This window comes from Triturus cristatus, chromosome 3_2 (genome assembly GCF_964204655.1).
Source record: "Triturus cristatus chromosome 3_2, aTriCri1.1, whole genome shotgun sequence".
Classification (NCBI taxonomy): domain Eukaryota; kingdom Metazoa; phylum Chordata; class Amphibia; order Caudata; family Salamandridae; genus Triturus; species Triturus cristatus.
In genome coordinates, this window is record NC_140584.1 from 858,086,321 (window position 1) to 858,105,198 (window position 18,878).

Consider the following 18,878-nt stretch of genomic DNA (forward strand, 5'->3'; position numbering starts at 1 on the left):
ACAGTAAGGGTACCTCTGCGGCAGACGGGTACAGTATGGGTACCTCTGCGCGGCACAGTAAGGGTGTCAGAGCCAAAGCCCAAGAGCCTCAGGGCAGGTTAATGGAAAAACGCGACGGTGCCCAGTTAGTCCTTCGGGCAGTAGGGGTCCTGACCAACCGGGGATTTGCCCTGCTACGCTCCGCCCCGAAAAGGTCGTGAGCAATAAGAGACCAACTTGCCACGTAATACGGAAGAGGATCACCAAAGGTGTAGCACTGTCTGGGTGTCCCACAGTACTGGCTCATCAGGTGGGCGGGGGCAGCATAGGTTGGTACAGCTGCCCGCCCTTGAATCGCCCGTAAGATAACCCACCATATTGCATACTTTGTATGGAATAAACCTGCAGCAATATTTTCCCCAGAACAAAAGTTGTCTTGTGTATTTATTTATTCATGCATGCTCAGACTGTGGGTAGGGGTAAGTTGCCGATAATGGCACTATGCAGCTGTCCGGATACCCCGCAGGGGGCCATTCCAATGGATGGCCCTTTAGTGCCATTTGGGCACAAACGCAACCCACTGGCCAAGGGTTGGACTCAGGAAGGTGTCCTTCGCCTTGGCGCGCTAGGCGCATCACTTCCGGCGGACAGAGGTCGGGGGAGGGTACTTATACCTCCCCCCACCTCTCTGGCATCCTCTTTGCACCAGACACCCCGTATCCCACCCTACCGCTTACCCGGCGTGGGGTTGGCAGGCAATGTAGGTAGAACGTTGTAATGTTTTCTTTTTTCGTTGCAGGCGGAGTTACAGGGCGATTTGGAAGCAGACGGGTACAGTAAGGGTACCTCTGCGGCCGAAATGTACAGTAAGAGTACCTCTGCGCGGCACAGTAAGGGTGCCAGAGCCAAAGACCAGGAGCCTCAGGGCAGGTTACTGGAAATCCGCGACGGCACCCCGTTAGTCCTTCGGACGGTTGGGGGCCTGACAAACCGGGGGTTTGCACTGCTACGCTCTGCCCCGAAAAGGGCATGAGTAATAAGAGACCAACGTGCCACGTGATCCGGAAGAGGATCACCAAAGGTGTAGCATTGTCTGGGTGTCCCACAGTGCTAGCTAATCAGGCGGTACAGCTGCCTGCCCTTGGATCGCCCATAAGATAACCCACCATATTGCATACTTTGTATGGAATAAACCTGCAGCAATATTTTCCCAAGAACAAAAGTTGTCTTGTGTATTTATTTATTCATGCATGCTCAGACTGTGGGTAGGGGTAATTTCCCGATAATGGCACTATGGCTGGTTTGATATTTCTTGCGTGAAACCTGGCTGTGCTCTGCTTTCTACACTGAATGTCCCAAAGTTTTGGCGGAGTCTTACCGCAGGGTGCTCGAGGGTACGTCTAGAGCCCCAGGCCCAATCCAGGAGTCAGGATACCCGGAGAAATAAACGGAACACATTTCCACAGCTCATCTCCTGGAAACCAGCATGCTCACAGCTCTCCTGGACCTGCACTGGATTCGACTTACAATCAGATCAGATATTGCTGTTTATCGGTTACTAATTTTACAGATATGCTGAAAATAGCCCTGCGCTCTGGTCACGGGTTGGTGCCTCACCGAACAAACACTGCAATTCGCCTTTCACACTGTCCTGATCCCTGCTAGGCAAACCTGCCCCCGGGGCACACTTAAGATTCCTTAGACCTCGCAGTTCTGACACCGAATCTCAGAAATGTGTGTGCAACCTCAGAGTTAGACGCCGTTTTTGAGACTGCATGAAACTAGTCAGATAATATCTAAAAACGTTACTATTTCTGAAGATTAATATTGCCTTTTCTAAGGCAGGGTCCGGTACAGTGTACTACCCCAGAGGCAGCGCTATTTATGACTGGCAAACCTCGGGGTAAGACAGAGCACAAAGGCCTCGGGCATGGCCGTGATGACACATGGCAGGGTGGTGTCAGCCAAGGAAATAAAGTAGAAGGGAACGCTGTACACGAATAGAAGCCTCTGGGCATCCTGCTGCCAATGCAGTGAATACAGGAGATGAGCATGTGACACTGCAACACGCTTCCCATCAATGCCCCGCCTCACCCAGGGAAATGAACCAAACGGCACACCGTACAATGAGCTGTTTGACATTTCGAAAGAACCCTTTCTGGGTTCTTGTTCGGCAAGTTTGGAAATGGTGAAGTTTCAACATCTCAGCTTTCAGAGTGCTCTCTGGCTCGGATAACAGCAGTCTATTACAGGACGCCAGGACAGACAGTAGTCTTTTCACCACTGCAAATTAATGTATCCCAGTATGTTTTTATATCACTGTTCATACCACACTTCCGTCATATATTGGCATTGTACACGATTGTTCGTATTATCCTATGTAATGGTGTTCAATTTACTGACCTCAGGAGGATGGCACGCTGAGTTGGCCTTGCAGTGAACTGAACTCGAACTGCAGAGCGCATCAGATGTCAGTGTTGAGCATTTACATATTGAACCAATTTTACTAGCTTTGTTTATCTGTTCCAAAGCAATGAAATAACATACCCATAAGGAAATGCAGAGTATGGCTGCAACACCAGGGGTAAGGGCCAGAACTTGACGACGTGAAAAACAAATAATTCCAGCATTTTTCGCCACTTTCTGGAGTAGTACGTTTTCCAGCGGGGGCAAGGCACGGTTAAACACACCGTATTTCTGGACTTTGCAATCATGCCATGGGCATCCTGATTCCACCCAGCTGGCACCTTCCTTTTTTTGTATCAATTATTTTATTGGTAGAAATTAGAAATTGAGAAAAAACAGCAAATACTGTGACAAGCAAGTCTAGCTTATACCCATAGTGAGATTCAAATGTTGGTTGTGATACATGCACCAATTACAAATAATATATATATATACATAACTTTCCATCTGTGTTGGCGTTTCTATGCAGGGCAACCTGATGTTTTGGACATTTAATTGCGGCGCGCCTCGCCGCGGAAACGCCCTGCCGCATATACAGCGGACCACAGCGCCTGCAAATCGGGCGCTTTGTGGAGATGGAGAGCCGGTATTGTGGGAAAGGACATTTGCAGGTACTTTGATGTTTCCCCTTCACAGAACCCACTTGGGGATTATAATTGTTGCTCAAAGACCCTTAGAGCAGCCACTTTGGTAAAGTCACGGACTACTTGACCCAGAAAGCATCGCTGCATGTAATCCCATGAGGGTGGAGCGAAAGGGTTTAAGTCCACACAGCTGTTGGGACTTTGAAGCATAGCCAGTGATCAAGGGCATGGAGCCCGAAACCGGTATGGCGCTACTGTTGGATGGGGAAATGCGCGGTGTCTGCTGCCCAGAATAAATGAAGGCAAACTTTCCATCTGTGTTGGCGTTTCTATGCAGGGCAACCTGATGTTTTGGACATTTAATTGCGGCGCGCCTCGCCGCGGAAACGCCCCGCCGCATATACAGCGGACCACAGCGCCTGCAAATCGGGCGCTTTGTGGAGATGGAGAGCCGGTATTGTGGGAAAGGACATTTGCAGGTACTTTGATGTTTCCCCTTCACAGAACCCACTTGGGGATTATAATTGTTGCTCAAAGACCCTTAGAGCACCCACTTTGGTAAAGTCACGGACTACTTGACCCAGAAAGCATTGCTGCATGTAATCCCATGAGGGTGGAGCGAAAGGGTTTAAGTCCACACAGCTGTTGGGACTTTGAAGCATAGCCAGTGATCAAGGGCATGGAGCCCGAAACCGGTATGGCGCTACTGTTGGATGGGGAAATGCGCTGTGTCTGCTGCCCAGAATAAATGAAGGCAAACTTTCCATCTGTGTTGGCGTTTCTATGCAGGGCAACCTGATGTTTTGGACATATATATATATATAGATATATATATATATAGATATATATATATATATATATATATAGATATATTTAAGAGAGGTTGAAAAAGGAAGAGAGGAAGTGAGAGAATAAGCTATAGCAAGAAGAAAGTAAAGAGAGGAAGGGAAGAAGGATGGAGACAAAAAAAGAAGTGAGGAAAGACTGAACTACAAAGCAGGAAAGTGAGACCGGTCAGACGAAGTCCAAGTATAGTAATATAGGTGGAAGAAAGAGGGCAAGGGAGTGCAATTATGGTAATGAGGAAGAATCAAGAGTCCAATTGAATTATGGGATGGGGGCCATCCTGCAAAAAGGGGTACCATATAAAACAACAAATATCTGCTTTGTCCATAAATTGTAAATGACCTTTTCATAGGATGGGGTCTTGTACATCTCCAGAAGCCATTGCTCATGTGACAGCAGTTGTTGCAAACATCAATGTCGCAAAATACAGATTTTGGCAGCTGCAAGGGCAGTGAGGAGCAAATCGACTAGCATTGTGGGTCAAGTCTGGAATGGCCAATACATCATGGAGGAGAATTAAGGGGTCTGAAAGTGGAGAGGGCAGATGCATAGATTCCCAGAGCGTAGACCCTACAGCCATCCAGAAGAGGTGAATGGCAAGGCAGCCCAGTAAAATATGAACAATATCACAGGGCGCATGATTACATCGCCAACAGACAGCGTGAGGGAGCAACCCAGCAGCTTAAAGCAGTGCTGGGGTACAGTGCCAGCCATGAAGTATCCTAAAAAGACCAAGCTTCAGCCGTGCCTCACGGACTCCTCCTTCTAGGGCCTCCAAAAGTGCTTTGCATTCTTCCTTATCATTCCACCAGCAGAAGAGCCTGCCAGGCCATCCTAAAGCCCACCGCTAGAGATCAGGTGCGTAAAATTCAAGATCTAGGCTCTGTGCCAAAGCCCCAATTAAGCATTGTCCCCCTCCTATGCGAATGTCAGTATTGTTCCAGATGGGAGCATTGTCATGAAGATGCGCATCCACCGAAAAGAGCCTGAGAGCCCGCATCAAGGCAGCATACATGGCATTCAGCATGTTATTCAGGGAATTAGCAGCAGCGGGGCCATGTAGATAGAGGGCCTGTAATCCCCACAAGGTCTCCTGTAGTCAGCGTTCGATCACGACCCACAACGGAGGGTCTTGGTCCCGGGAATGCATGTACACCATTTATGCCAAATGTAGGGCTAAACAGTAATGTTCCACAGGAGGCAGGCTCACTTCCCCTGCAGATCTGTGGGTGATAAGCTTCCAAATAGCTGGATGAGGTATCGCTGAACCCCAGCGAGACCTCTGGTCTCCTTGCATGGGGACCAGAGCAAGGGTAGGATCACAGCTACGAGCAACGAAGTGCTCTGCTGGTAACCCCAGTCACCTCCGACCTCAGAATACAGGGGTTTCAATACTCCAGGCCAATCGACCTGGTACCAAACAGCAATTCTGGTTACATCCCTACGTAAAGAACCAGCATTGGGTAGTGTAAGAGTTGAGATTACCTCCTCCTATATATCACGGTTCTGATGACTTGCCACCAGACATGTTAGGGGCTCACTTAGGCAAGAAACATGTCGACCACATGCACCATACAGACCCTGTAGGATCATTAACTCCAGGCAGGGAGTGCACCCAGAGAATATAATTATTGCCAAGGGCAGCACTAGATCTATCTTAAATTACACAACACTAGCCTGTACACATACCCTCACACACCCAACGGCTTAATCAAAAAAAGATCTCAGCTAAAGAGCTCCTTTGCGGGTGCCCGTCGAGCATTGCAGCGCCGGCCCGACAAGGAGCAGGCCCAATGATGAAGCATGACATCCTCCGGGGTGTGTGATGGCACCTCATAACAGACCTGAACACCCCCACACACCAAGGAATGGCACATCAACTTATTTTTCATATCTTGTCTATCTGACAGAAGATCGAGAGGGGTATTAATTAGGAAAGCATGCCTAACACATACGTGATTCGGGGAAGGGTAACCATCTTCACCACTTGAGTCTGGCCCCAGAGATTTAGGTGGGACTACTTTGCGAAGTCTAATTGCATTTGCTCCATTAAGGGGCCCAGGTTATCCAACATCATCCGCCCCAGGCCCCTGTTTACCAGAATACCCACATACCAGAGCTGGGAATTCTTCCATTGGAACAGGTAATCGGCGATGGTGCAGGTGGTGATCCACGACAGCAGCAAGGCCTTGCCCAAGTTAATCTTGTAGCCCAATATTGCCACAAAAGCATCAGTAGCCTCCAACACCGCATGGATGGAGGAGTGCAAGGCCGACAAGGTGAGTAAAATGTTATCTGCATATAGATACAGTTTTGAGGGACCCCTGGACATAGGAATACCTATAATTCAATCAGACTGGAGCAGCTAAAGGCTCCATCACAAGGAGAAATAGCAGGGGGGTGTGGGAGGGCAACCTTGATGGGTACCCCTACGACCTGGGACAGGGTTAGAAAGAAAGCCCCCACAATTGACCTGCGCCGAGGGGGAATCATATAGCCACCTCACTCTAGAGATGAAGTCCTCACGATGGCCAAATTTCAGGAGAGTGGCAAACAGTCCTCAGCGTCCAATGACAGTGCCAAGGCCTCATCTGGAAGACCAACTGCTAGCCAGACCACATGAGCTAACCTGAGGAGATAGCACAAACCCCACTTGCGAATGATGAATAAGAGGGGAGGACTCGCTTAAGGTGGGCTGCTCGAATGCTTGAGGCTGGCTCCTTCCTACCATTTCCGCTTTCACCCATCTTTTTCCAACTTTCAGTGCAAAGCCCAGTAATCCACACAGCGGGTTCAAAAAAAGAATAAAAACACTTCAGCAGGAGAAACATGCTGACGTTTTTAAGTCAAAAGCATTAGCACAGTAGAACGAAAGGGTAAAAAAACCATCCTACCCTGCAAATAGCCATTCAAGATTAATATAATGCAGTGAAATTAAAGTAGACCGGGGAAAGTACTCCATACCCAGCTAAACTTTTTTTCTTTAACCTTTCTAGACCATTCTTATCAGTAGTACATTCTTAGCTTATATTTAGGCTCAATACATCAAAACTGAGATTATAAGGTGTTACTGAAAGTTCCTTCTGCAAAAGGTAAGCACAACATCAAACCCTGTTTTACAACAGCATTACCTTTCTTTCCAGGCCTCCGATGCAACCCACATAAGAGAGAGTGGAGCTGATTTTAGGCTTCTGATCATCACTAGTTGGTTGCAGTTAAAAGCATTACAGAGCTTAAAACCGGGAGCTGAACGCTGATTTAAAGAAATCTCAAAATGTAGGGCTCTTTTAATTAAACAAGTGGAGGTGTTATCTTAAACTACCATGTAAAAAAAAGCAAAAAAAATACCCGGGTAGGCCATAAAAAGTGTTAAAAACTGTCCTATCCAACATCAGATATGCCAAGGATCTCAAACAGGTCCTGGGAAACCACTTTGATAGGAAAAAGTGTGTAAAGGCGCCGAGGGTTATGCAATGCAGACTGATATGCAGTGGTTTCTAAAGTTTAGAAACCACTCCAACATTCGGCGGCGGTGCCCTTAAGTACTCTGAAGTGACAAAGTTTTAACCACTGCAGAGTATGCAGAGCGCCGAGTGGTGGTTGGCTGTGCTACGTTCTTAGCGCAAAAGGCATCCTCGCATCCATTTGTGGACACAAGTGTGCATTTTGCACTAAAAAATGGCATCAAATGACCACTCCGCCCAGTAACGGAATTCTGCAGAATTTTAATGGCATTCCGTGGAATCAAATTACGACAATTACGTCCACCCCTAATTAAGACCTCATTGTTTTCGCTTTCAGGTTTAACCAGAGATGACACATCCACTTGGACAGTCACTATCTTTGTTCACAGCTCATTGAACTGGTGTTAACCCCACTGAGAGGGACATGAAACTCCTTAGGCTTAAACTCCATTACCATGGCTTCTGCTACTTCTGGTAGTGGGTGGACACTAGACAGTCATTAGCCACCTCTCTTCGCTATTGGAAACAACCCACATTCTCAATTGCTTCCAACTCAACTCCTGCCTGGCCAGTTGGTAATTAAATGCAAAAAGGTTCTATAATAATATAGCTAGCACCATTTGTAGGCTACAAGCAACGGACAACTTCACTCCAAATGTAAGAGCCCAAAACTGGGTTTTGGTGTAAGTGAATGGTTAAAGAGACAGTGTACCTTGCAAAAGGTACATCATGGCACAAGGCACTGCATGGAGTTGCAAATAAATCCATGAAGGTTTGCACATGTTAACAGCCAGGGAAGAACCCAAGGTCTGTACCTCCGAACCTAGTTTTCCTTTATGTGGCAAAGTACAAATAGGAAGAACCCACACACCCAACACTCTTCCGTGTGGAATTTTCATCTGCACTGGCGACTTAAAGATAACTGCTCTACATTTCATATGGGGCTGGACATGTTCTCATTGGCTTCGTGATTCACCTCCATGTATAAAATAAGGAAGATCCAATGGATTGCCGGGACTCAGCTATAACAGTGTAAAACACCCCCCCCTCACCCGCTAAAGTTCTCTGAAGCAAACGAGAATCCACACACGAACACACTAATTAGAAAGCGAAACCGCAAATCACCTAATGCCTGGTAGCAGGAGATGGCTATCACAGATCTAGCCTAAACAAGACGCCACACAGAATCCAATAGGCGCATTTATGTTTTAAATGTAATAAAACTCTTGACGCCCCTCTGCCCCATACTTCTTACTGACTGAAAGCCACCAGAAAGCATGGGCAGAGATTTCTTGTTTAAAATACCAAAATAAAGTTTATTTTGAGGCGATAGCTAACATGGAAGCAGTTACAGATACCAAAACATCAGCAGAATGTTGATCCACACGTTGGGCGAGAGAGACCGCTAATCAGGAGAGACAAACACGAAATATCACAGTAAAACACCGCCCAATAAAAATTTGTATTAAACCGTGGCCACCCATGTTTATCAGGTCTAAAATCTGGATGACTAGGTTTGTACTTGAACAGCTAGAAACATTACAATTCCCGGTAGAAAAGCAGACCAGCTCCTGCCTCAAGCCCAATAACTTACAAAAGTGGTATAACATACTATGTCCATCTGTATTTGAACCCAACAGATACATCATGGCGTGATTAACGCACCAGAATATATGATAAATGTACACAACAGCACTGACATGCGGTCAAATTAAATCTGCTCCCTTCTGCACTATATGTTAGATGTTGTGGTTATTCGTGTGACAAAGATGTTCTAACATTCGAACATATTGTTACCAAAATCATTACTTTTCTTAATAGAAATTGTCATGTGATGAAAAACAATTTGTTGCAAGAACTAGGGCCTCATTATGTGGTTAATTTCCTCAAGATCTGTACAAAGCAGACTTAAAACTTTCCATGGTGAGGTTAGACAGTAAAACTACTTTTGTTAGAAAGGTTACCGCAGCTAAATGTCAAGTAGTCCTGCACCCATACACGACCGAGGCCAACGCATATGCAACCTAGCCGACGCCCTTCAGATACACCATGATCCCTTTCATGAACACCTTTCCTGGCGTTAGTGTGCACTCACCAAATAAAAACGTACTGGCCCAGACAGAACATAGCAGATCTAATTAATGCCCAGAAAAGTACAACAATTAAAAAATATTCTATCCAAAAACATAAGGCAAACGCATATTTGCTAGCTGTGCTCTAGCCATGTCGACAGCTTCTCCCTCTCCCCTCCACGCAGAGGGCAGCAAGTGATAACTCTCCAAACCCTGCGGTTTCCAAACTTGTCTCACCAAAATGCACCGTACTTTCCAGGCAAAGGTCACTTAAGCACTGGTATGGGCAACAAAGAACATCGCATTGTTTAAACAGTCCTAAAGGGTTACATTCTGCTACAGAACAGTTTCTAAAAGTAACTTAAGATCCACAGTCTTTGTGCCAATGTTTACGTAAAACAAGCTGTTTGAAAGCCAATCACCATGTGTAAACGCAAGCCACTCACACTCATTGGATGCTGCAGCAACTCGGGCTGAAAGACCGGTCTGGCAAACAGGGTCCACGCAGACTGAGGCAGCACTTACCCGGATCACAACCCAACAGTGGCCATCACAGTGGTGGAGGCAAACCAGCTGCAGCCAAGAGTTCCAATCTTTGTTTAGGTACAAAGATCAGGAGAACTAATGTGCGATATTCAACGGATTTTCTACTATACTTGATAAATTATGGAAATAAAAGTAATGTAACAAATGACATTCACTAGTGTTACCACATTACAGAAAAGGCAAAGCTCACAATCACCTTTTGCCAATCATCTATCAGGAACTAGATTGTATTCACCCCATAAATTATTATTATTTTTTTTTAAAGGCACAGAAACGCATTTTGGTAAAGAAAGAAGCAGTGCAGTTAAATAGCAAAACAATAACTCATCGTATTTGCTGCTAAATTAAGAGTTTGAAGTTATACCCATATTTGAAACATTTGAATTCCCACTGCAGAATGTTACAGGGCCTATAAATACCCGTTTTTGATATATGCAGAGCTTTACGTGGGATGAAAAAACTGGGGGGGGGGGGGGGCTCTAAGCGGCGTGGTCGATATGATTAAGGGCGTGACTTAAAAACACCTAAACTAAAAATCTGTGCTTATCACAGTGTGCCACTCCACAGGTATTTTGCTGCTTCTGTCACTGCGTCCAGACATAATACAACAAGTAAATATTCCACCTATAACAAGCCTGGACTATTGACGTTGTCAAATGTTATTAGTTGCATAAGATAAATAAGCAACAACTATTGCTTCGTTCTATACAATATTGAAAATGCTTCACTTCTGAAATTATGAGATTGTGCAAGAACTATAACGAGTCTGTTTGAAGTTATAAATTGTGAAGGATGGTACTGCTGCAGAGTTAAGATTTGTTTTTCACGCGGATGGTGAGGGCAAAAACGGAGAGCCCAATAGGGACCTGTCTCAGCACCTGCTTTTAATAACTGCTATTGCTGTGCACCGGCAGGACCCGGCCCACTTAAATGCATATATGGTGAACAAAGGACACTGGTTAGGCTGGGAGAAGCAGCGAACCGCCCGCTATTTCCCTCATACCCCCCACCCTCCCTCCCTCCTTCCTCCACGCCCATCAATAATCATTCCTATTTCCTTTGAGCCAACTAGTTGTTTACGGGTAATTAGTTATAAACATGTTTGAGATCAATGCCATAAAATGTCATGGTTATTGCAGGAACGCACTGACTGCTCGCACTGGAGGTTTTTCTTTCTTCTACTCGCTCTGTTCATTCATAATTACAATATATGGAAAGTTGTGAAATGCTGCATCCACTAACTGAATCTATACCTTTTGGGCATGCATCCCCCTGACCAAATGTAATCCTAAGCCGGCCTTATTTCATTGCTCACTACGCTGTGAATACCCTTGTGATTTTATAATGCAAGATATTGTATTGTGACCATATCAAAAATTTCAATAAACAGATCCCAAAATAAAAACAAGCATTTGCAATGCAATAGGTCTCGCATTTGCGAGATTTTGAGCTATTGGCATTGTAAATGACAATGACTTTTATTTATCTGTTTAAAAACCTGCAATGATAAAAGGCATTGTCATGTACAATACCGATTGGTCAAAGTTTCAAAAATGCGAGACCTATTGCATTGCAAATGCTGGTTTGGTTGGTTTAAAGGGTGCAAAACTGAGTCCGTTTTGTTATGCTTTTCTTTCTCTGCTGTGTTGGGCATTGTTATTACATTGGCTGGGTGTCTCTCTGCCCTGATGCCAGGTTGTAGGCGTTTTATTTCCTTGATTTGTACTAGATATTTTTCATTACGAAATTGATGGAACGAGGAAGTGGACGAAGAGGCAATGTGCTAATTACTTACTGGTAACTAACTAAGACTATTCTTCCTCGTTTCAGTCATTTAGTAGTAACTGGACTCAGAGTAATGGAATTATCGATAAGTAATTAACACGTCACCCTTCCCAACACTTTTTATCTTTACCGAGTCATCTTGCTGTTATTTTATATTATTGTATGTTTTGTGTTATATTAAATGGTTTATGCTTTGCTACATTGTTTCTGTTATCTTGTATGATTTCAGGTGTTATGTTTTCTATGTTGTATGCCGTTTTATATTTAATATTCTTGTTGTATGCGATGTTTTATGTACTTAATGTTGTCGTTTGTGTTTTGTTATGATTGAGGTGTTATAATGTCATGGTGTATGCATTATGTTATGTCATGAATTAACGGACACCTGAAGGATCCTCCAGATGGCGTATGGTTATTCTGGGCCCATATAAAAAGGGCAATGAAAAGAGAAGGACTGCGAAGAGGGGCAGAGCTGATGCCATCAATATCTGCAGGCACACACACATACACCGGAAGCGGGCTTGAACCTCCCCTTCGGGTCCATGGCCCCTCTAAATTAGAGCTAATGCAGCTGAGTCTCTCCTGCTCACAGCCCAGTCTCCACCGTCTCCTCCCGTCACTTGGAGAGTAAGGAGATGCAACAGCTGCATCCCACTCCAACGCCACACGCACCCCAGCCCACCACCTCAGCCTTTGTAATTCATACTTGCTGCCGTCGTTGGGCCACTAAAGCGTCACATTGCACGGTAAACACTGCACGCCACTTCCTGATCTCCAGAGAACCACTATATGTCATACTTCCTTCCCTCTTACCCCTCTCCAAACACAACCAGGTCCCCTCGAACCCTCTACCAGCACACGCCCGCCCTGTGTTAAGAAGTAAACCAAAGCGTGCATTTGCTTTACCGATAAGGGTGTCGGATGATAATGCCAACAGCGCCATACTGATGCCACCTTTACTTTTCTCTTAACCACAGCACCTTCTGGAAGTTGTAGTCCTTCCTCACCTCAACTGTACTGGCGTTCTATAAGCTACTACAATCTAGAAAGGAAAACTGGAATACACCGATATCTGGTGTCTGTTTATAGTTGCCAAAATGATGTATCGAGACCTCTCCTCATCAATGCATTTTCAAACATTAATTCCCAAACCCTAATTTATTTCAAACACACAAATCTTTAAAAAAAAAACAAATCGTCACGGCGGCACGTCTTCATAAGGAGGATTAGAAAATAAAAAGACTTCAGGGCCGTGGGAGCTCGGTAACGTGCGCACTTACTGCAAAAATGGTTAAAGCAGGGTCTGGGGGTGGATGGGGGGCTTAGTGTAACGAGCAGCGAGGGACGGAAGCTGGTGGTCGGGAGAGAAAACAGGAGATTTATCAAGTAATAACATGCAAGCAGTAACGCGGGGGAGAATGGAAGGCACGGGGAGATGAAGTGATTTACTTGGACAAGGAGTAAACCACATGAGGCGCGCTGAATAGAAGGATAGCACGTCGTGCCTGCAGTAAAGAAACTCAATAAGGAAAAGAGCGCTAACAGACTTAACAACACGTATAATGTAACCACCGCAGTAAAAGGGCCAGTCGCCATGGGAGGGTCCAAATGCAGACAAGGCGGTACTAAGGAGGACTAACAAGCCTCTTTTTGAATCAGAAGCCAGCATTTACGAAGGACAATGACAAGCCAATGCCAAATATGGGCGGAGAGTGGGTGGAGCTTATATCCAATACCCCACTACAACAAGACTCCCAGAGCAGCGCATGCGCGCTGACTCTAGGCCCGACCTAAAAAGACACGAGCGGTCAGTAAAGAACATTCCTGACGCAAACGTCCACGGTCTCTTGCTTACTGCTGCCCATTAACCAGAATGCATGGTGTAGTCTGCTGCATGCTTTCTGCTATGGTGTTATGCAACAGTGCCATGGGTGGTTTGTTGTGTCACTACCATCTTGCTCTTGCAGCAGACTATCACTGTTGCTGCCACCATCACTAGCGGTGGCCACCAACAGAGTGATCAGACTAGGAACAAGGATTTTAAACTTGTGGCAAAGAAAGGAAAATATAGCTGCAATAGATTTTTCATTTGTGGCGTTTATGCTACAATATGCACACATGCCTATTAAATATACCTACTTAAATAATACTGCCTTCACTGTACCCTTTGATTGGCTACAGGTTCTTACAGAGTGAATTTCTCCAACTAAAACACGAGTAGATCATTGGGGCTAGGGTGCAGCAGGTGCCAGAAATCCATAAATCCAATTTCTCCTTTAGAACAATTAAACTGAGGTCAAAGTGGTTAACGACGAGAAGAAGGCATTAACTATGTGAACTGACTAAACAAGGATATATAGGTTGGGGAATGGTCTATCCTGCTGCAAAAATGTACATTGTTTTGTGCGAGAACTCGGTCGCTGAAAACTCACAAATTCAAACTCATCCTTACTGCTTTCAATCAAGTGTGACTAGTCCCACATTAGTAAAGCGCGGCTGAATAATAAAACGAAATAAAAAATTACTACAAAAAACAAAGAACACTACAGACACTGTCTTTCAAGATGTGAACGCGTTTGCTGGAAATGGTCCAAAACAGTTCTATATTTGTTGACCCTGCCACAAAATGAGGAGGAATTCTCTGCCTTAAGCTCCTCAAGTATTACTTATTATGAGCAAACTGTGAAGCTACTATTGTTAACTTATCCTATGTATACTTATTTGGCCTCTTTAAATTTAGTTAGTGCACAACTTTGGGCTGGATTTAAATTAATGACAGATAGTAAGGGGGAAGAGAAGGATGCACACGCTGTTGAATGAGGCAAACACCAAATCCTTGATCCATTCCTTGAAAACCATTAGCTGACTTCTGCATTCATATTCTTTGTTACTGGTTATCTCTAAGTGTGTGACAGTTCAATATACAATTGCAGAGTTCGGCTAGCAGCCAACCACAGTAGACCATATTTCAGAGCACTAAAGAACGAGTGGAGCAAAAGGCACATGAAACAGACTATCCAGTCCAAGATGCCATCGGCAACTGCATTTCGGTACAGTTGTGCACGCGGAGAACCTGCCCTGAATAAAGACCTCCATCCTAACATGGATACACTTCCTGTTAATGTGAAACCTGGCACAGGAATGCAGAACGAGATCACGTCACAGCAGCTGAAGCACAGACCGAAGCAATAGCATTCAACAAGCCGTCCGAGGTCACCACGAATTACGCCTTTTCAAGGAGAGAAAAGAAAAAAAAAAAATGGTCGCCATTTTATGATTTTAGTGTGAATGTCGGTTAATTGCAGTCCAGGTTCTACTTCAAACAAGATGACTACCTGTTGCTCTATTAAATTAATGAAAATGTCGCCACTCAATGCGCACGTTGTGCCTACGTTCTTCCTGAGGGAGGGACCAATGCAGGCTTGAATGCTGGCAGCTTAAAAAGCGTTAGCCTTAGTATGGCTCATTCTTGTAAGGCTGCTTAATGGTTGTTTTGCTTACGAGAAAAAAACGTAGCTAAATAATGTGTTTTTCAGTTCCAACGCCCACAACAGAGGGCACGATACCCATCCGCCACTCCTTTCATGCTTTTTATTTTGTAAATCAGAAGTCACAATATGTTGACGCTAGTGAGGTGACGAGAAAGCTAGAATTAAAATGAAATCCTCTTTAGATGGCGGAGATGAGGAAATTGGAAAGCAGCCAAGAACTAATGGTAGATTGACAGCTGAAGAGGACTGTGAAGGATTAAGAACGATATGAGAAAGATCTGTAACTAACATATACATAAAGACAATGCAAAAATAGAAGAAATTGCACACAGCTAAACACTGCACAGCTACGCAAGCAAAAACATGGATTGGTATGAAATATAAAGATATTTATGGCGGACTCATTATCTGAAAACAACTCCACGAGATAAGCACGGCCGGTTTGAATAAAAACAGTTATCAACAATACACTGGCACACATTCAAAGCAGCCCTAGAACAAAGCCAGTTAGGTAACTTCAACCTAGGACAAGCCTACAACATTAATACAACTTTAACTTACTCCAAACAGTAAAGGCACGACTTCTTTTACTTAAACAACTCATCATCAAAGTACTAATCCTGATCCCGTCCAGGAAGGCTCTAGCAGCCTCCGCCTGCGTGAAGGTGTAAATCATCTCTGTGTAGTCCACTATTAGGCTTGAAGGCTTCCAGCTTGATGACTGTATTTTCAGGTCTAGCGATTAGTTCACAAGTGCTTCGAGTTCTTTCCGTCTCTAGTGCCTCTGGGTCCCATGTCTAAAACAAACACTGGCAAAGCCAATAGGTCTCACCTATGCAAGAGCTATTGGCTTTGCCAGTATGTTTTAGCCATGTTGTAAACCTGCATGGATGCTGTTCAGCATGGCTAAAAGTTAGTGGGGTAAAGGAGAATGGCATGGAGTGGAATGTCATAAAGTGGAGTGTTAAGGAGTGGTGTAGAGTTGAGCTGCGTGGAGTGTCATGGAGTGGTGTGGAATTGTGTAGTGTTGTGGAGGGAGTACAGTGCCGTATAGTGGAAGGGCGTAGGGTGGAGTGGCCTAGTGTGTTGTGGAGCAGTGTAGAGTGGAGTAGATTGTCAGAGTGAAGTAGTGTAGGAGAGTTAAGTGGTAGTGTTGGAGAGTCGAGTGGTGCAGAGCGGAGTGGCATAGAGTGGAGTAGAGTGCAACAATGGGGGAGAAAAGTGGCATGTAGTGGCATTGACAGAGTGGCGTAGGGCATCGTGAAGTGGAGTAGTGTTGAAGACAGGCAGAGTAGAGTTGTGGAGTGGAGCATCAGAGTGGAGTGTCATAGAACAGGCTAGAGTGAAGTGGCGCAAGGTACATTGGTGTAGAGTGCACTGGCTTGGAGTTAAGTTCTGTAGATTGCATTGGCGTATACCAGCATTAAACTTAGTGATATAGAGTGCAGTGGCACAGAGTGGTACAGAATAAATTGTTATGGTGTAGAGAGCAGTGGCATACAGTGCATCTGTGTAGATTGTTTCAGAGTCAAGTGGCATGAAATAGTGTAGAGTAGAGTGCAGAGGTGTAGAGTGGCGTGGAGATCAGCAGCGTGCAGTGATGCAGAATAGATTAGAGTGGCATGGAGTGATGCAGAGTGTAGTGGTGTAGAGTTGAGTAGTGCACAGTAGAGTGCAGTGGCAGAGAGTAGAGTGGTGCAGGGTAGAATATGGTGGCGTGGAGTGTAGCGACGTAGAATGCACTGATGAAGAGTGTCATAGCGTGCAGTGGTGCAGAGTAGAGCGGCGTAGACTGTTTTAGAGTGGAGTAAAGTGCAGTAGCGTAGACTGGAGTGGCGCGGAGTGGTGCAGGGTAGACTGAAGGACATTAGCATAGAGTAGTGGCGTATAGTGCAGTGTTGCAATGTAGAGGGGCATAGAGTAGAGTGGGCTGGAGTGGTGTAGATTGCAGTGGGCATAGGAGAGTATGGTAGAGTACACTAGTATCTAATAGAGTGGCATAGAGTTGAGAAGTACAGTGGAGTACAGTCCAGTATTAGAGTGCAGTGGTGCACAGTAGATTAGAGTGATGGAGAGTGTAGTGGTGTAGAGAGCACTGGCATAGAGTGCAGTAGAGTGGTGTGGACTGGTGCAGAGTGGAATGCAAAGCATGGAGTGCAGTGTCGCAGAGTAGCATGGCGTAGAGCACAGTGGTGCAGAGTAAAATAGAGTGGGGTAGAGTGGAGCGACAGAGCACAATGGGAGAGTGGCATAGCATGCAATGGTGTAGAGTGCAGTGGTGCAGAGTAGAGGGGCGTTGATTTCAGTGGTGCAGGGTGCAGTGGCGTAGAGAGCAGTGATGCAGAGTACAGTGGTGCAAAGCATAACAGAGTGGCGTAGAGCACAATGGTTTAGAGTGCATAGCGTGCATTGGTTTTGAGTGCCTTGGCGTAAAGTGCAGTGGTTTATAGCAGAGTGGCGTAGAGCTGCGCAACTTAGAGTGCAGGGGCGTAAAGTAGGAGGGTTTAGAGTAGGAGGGTTTAGAGTAGAGTGAAGTGGCGTAGAGTGGAGTGGTGCAGGGTAAAGTGGGGTGTTACAGGGTAGAGCGCAGTTGCATAGAGTAGTGGCGTAGAGTGCAGTGGTATAGAGTAGTGGCGTAAAGTGCAGTGTTGCTGAGCAGAGTGGAGTGGTGCAGAGTAGAGTGAAGTGTCCTGGTCTGGAATGGTGTAGAGTGCAATAGGACAGAGTGCAATGGTGAGTAGAGAGGCATTGGGTGAAGTGGCGAGAGTGCAGTGACAGACTGCAGTGGTGCACTGTAGATTAGAGTGGTGTAGGGTACAGTGGCATAACGTGCAGTGGCTCAGAGTAGTGTGGTGTGGAGAGTGCAGTGTTGCAGAGTAGAGTGTAGCGGTGTAAAGGTGAATAGAGTGAAGTGTAAAGTGACGTAGAGTGCAGTGATGCAGAGAAGAGTGCCACAGAATACAGTGTCATAGAGTGCAGCACTGCAGGGTAGAGAGAAGTGGAGTAAAGCTGAGTGCAGTGGCATACAGCGCAGTGACGTAAAGTGCAATGGCGTACAGTGTGGTATTGCAGAGTAGACTGTCATACAGTGCAGTGGTGCATAATAAAGTCACATAGAGTGCACATGCGTGGAGTGCAGCGGTGCAGAGTAGAGTGTCGTAGAGAGCAGTGGCAGAGTAGAATAGAGTACAATGCAGAGTGTGGTGGCTTTAATGTAGTGGCGTAAAGTGCTGCAGAGTATATTATTTAAATTGTTTAAATTGCATTTATATAGCACCTACTAACCCTGACGAGGCGTCGATGCGCTTTTCAGCGAGTAGCACGCTACCCGTGAGCCAAAAGTTGGAGGTCAGCCCATTCGTTTTTGGAGTTAGTTTTGCATGCATTCAGGCCAGTTTCTTTATGGTAGATTATTGACACAGGTGTGATTATTAGAGGGGGGGGTGGGGGTATGTGAGAAGCAATTGCTTGCTGGAATTAATAAGAGTTATGGTTTTCTAAAGAGCTTAAGACGGCTAGGCATGAGATTTAGAGAAACTTGTACACAAAAGAGGTAGTCAGAAGAAAGAGGGGAAACGGTGGTAGACTTAAAAAATAAGCATTTGCAATGCAATATGTCTCGCATTATTGAAAGTTTGAGCTATT

The 18,878-nt window shown here is 45.3% G+C and overlaps 1 protein-coding gene across 6 annotated transcripts in view; it reads right to left on the reverse strand.

The window, feature by feature from the left end:
* The window catches only part of FLOT2 (flotillin 2), a 456,818-nt gene that overhangs the window by 267,751 nt on the left and 170,189 nt on the right, over positions 1-18,878 (reverse strand). Inside the window, exon 1 of one of the 6 annotated variants that reach the window (XM_085649152.1) lies at positions 1,358-1,490. The exons of the other annotated variants lie outside the window; for them this stretch is intronic. The gene's annotated coding sequence lies outside the window, so the exon portion shown is untranslated. Of the gene's footprint in view, positions 1-1,357; positions 1,491-18,878 lie in introns of those variants that run through there. 6 annotated transcript variants of the gene reach the window in all.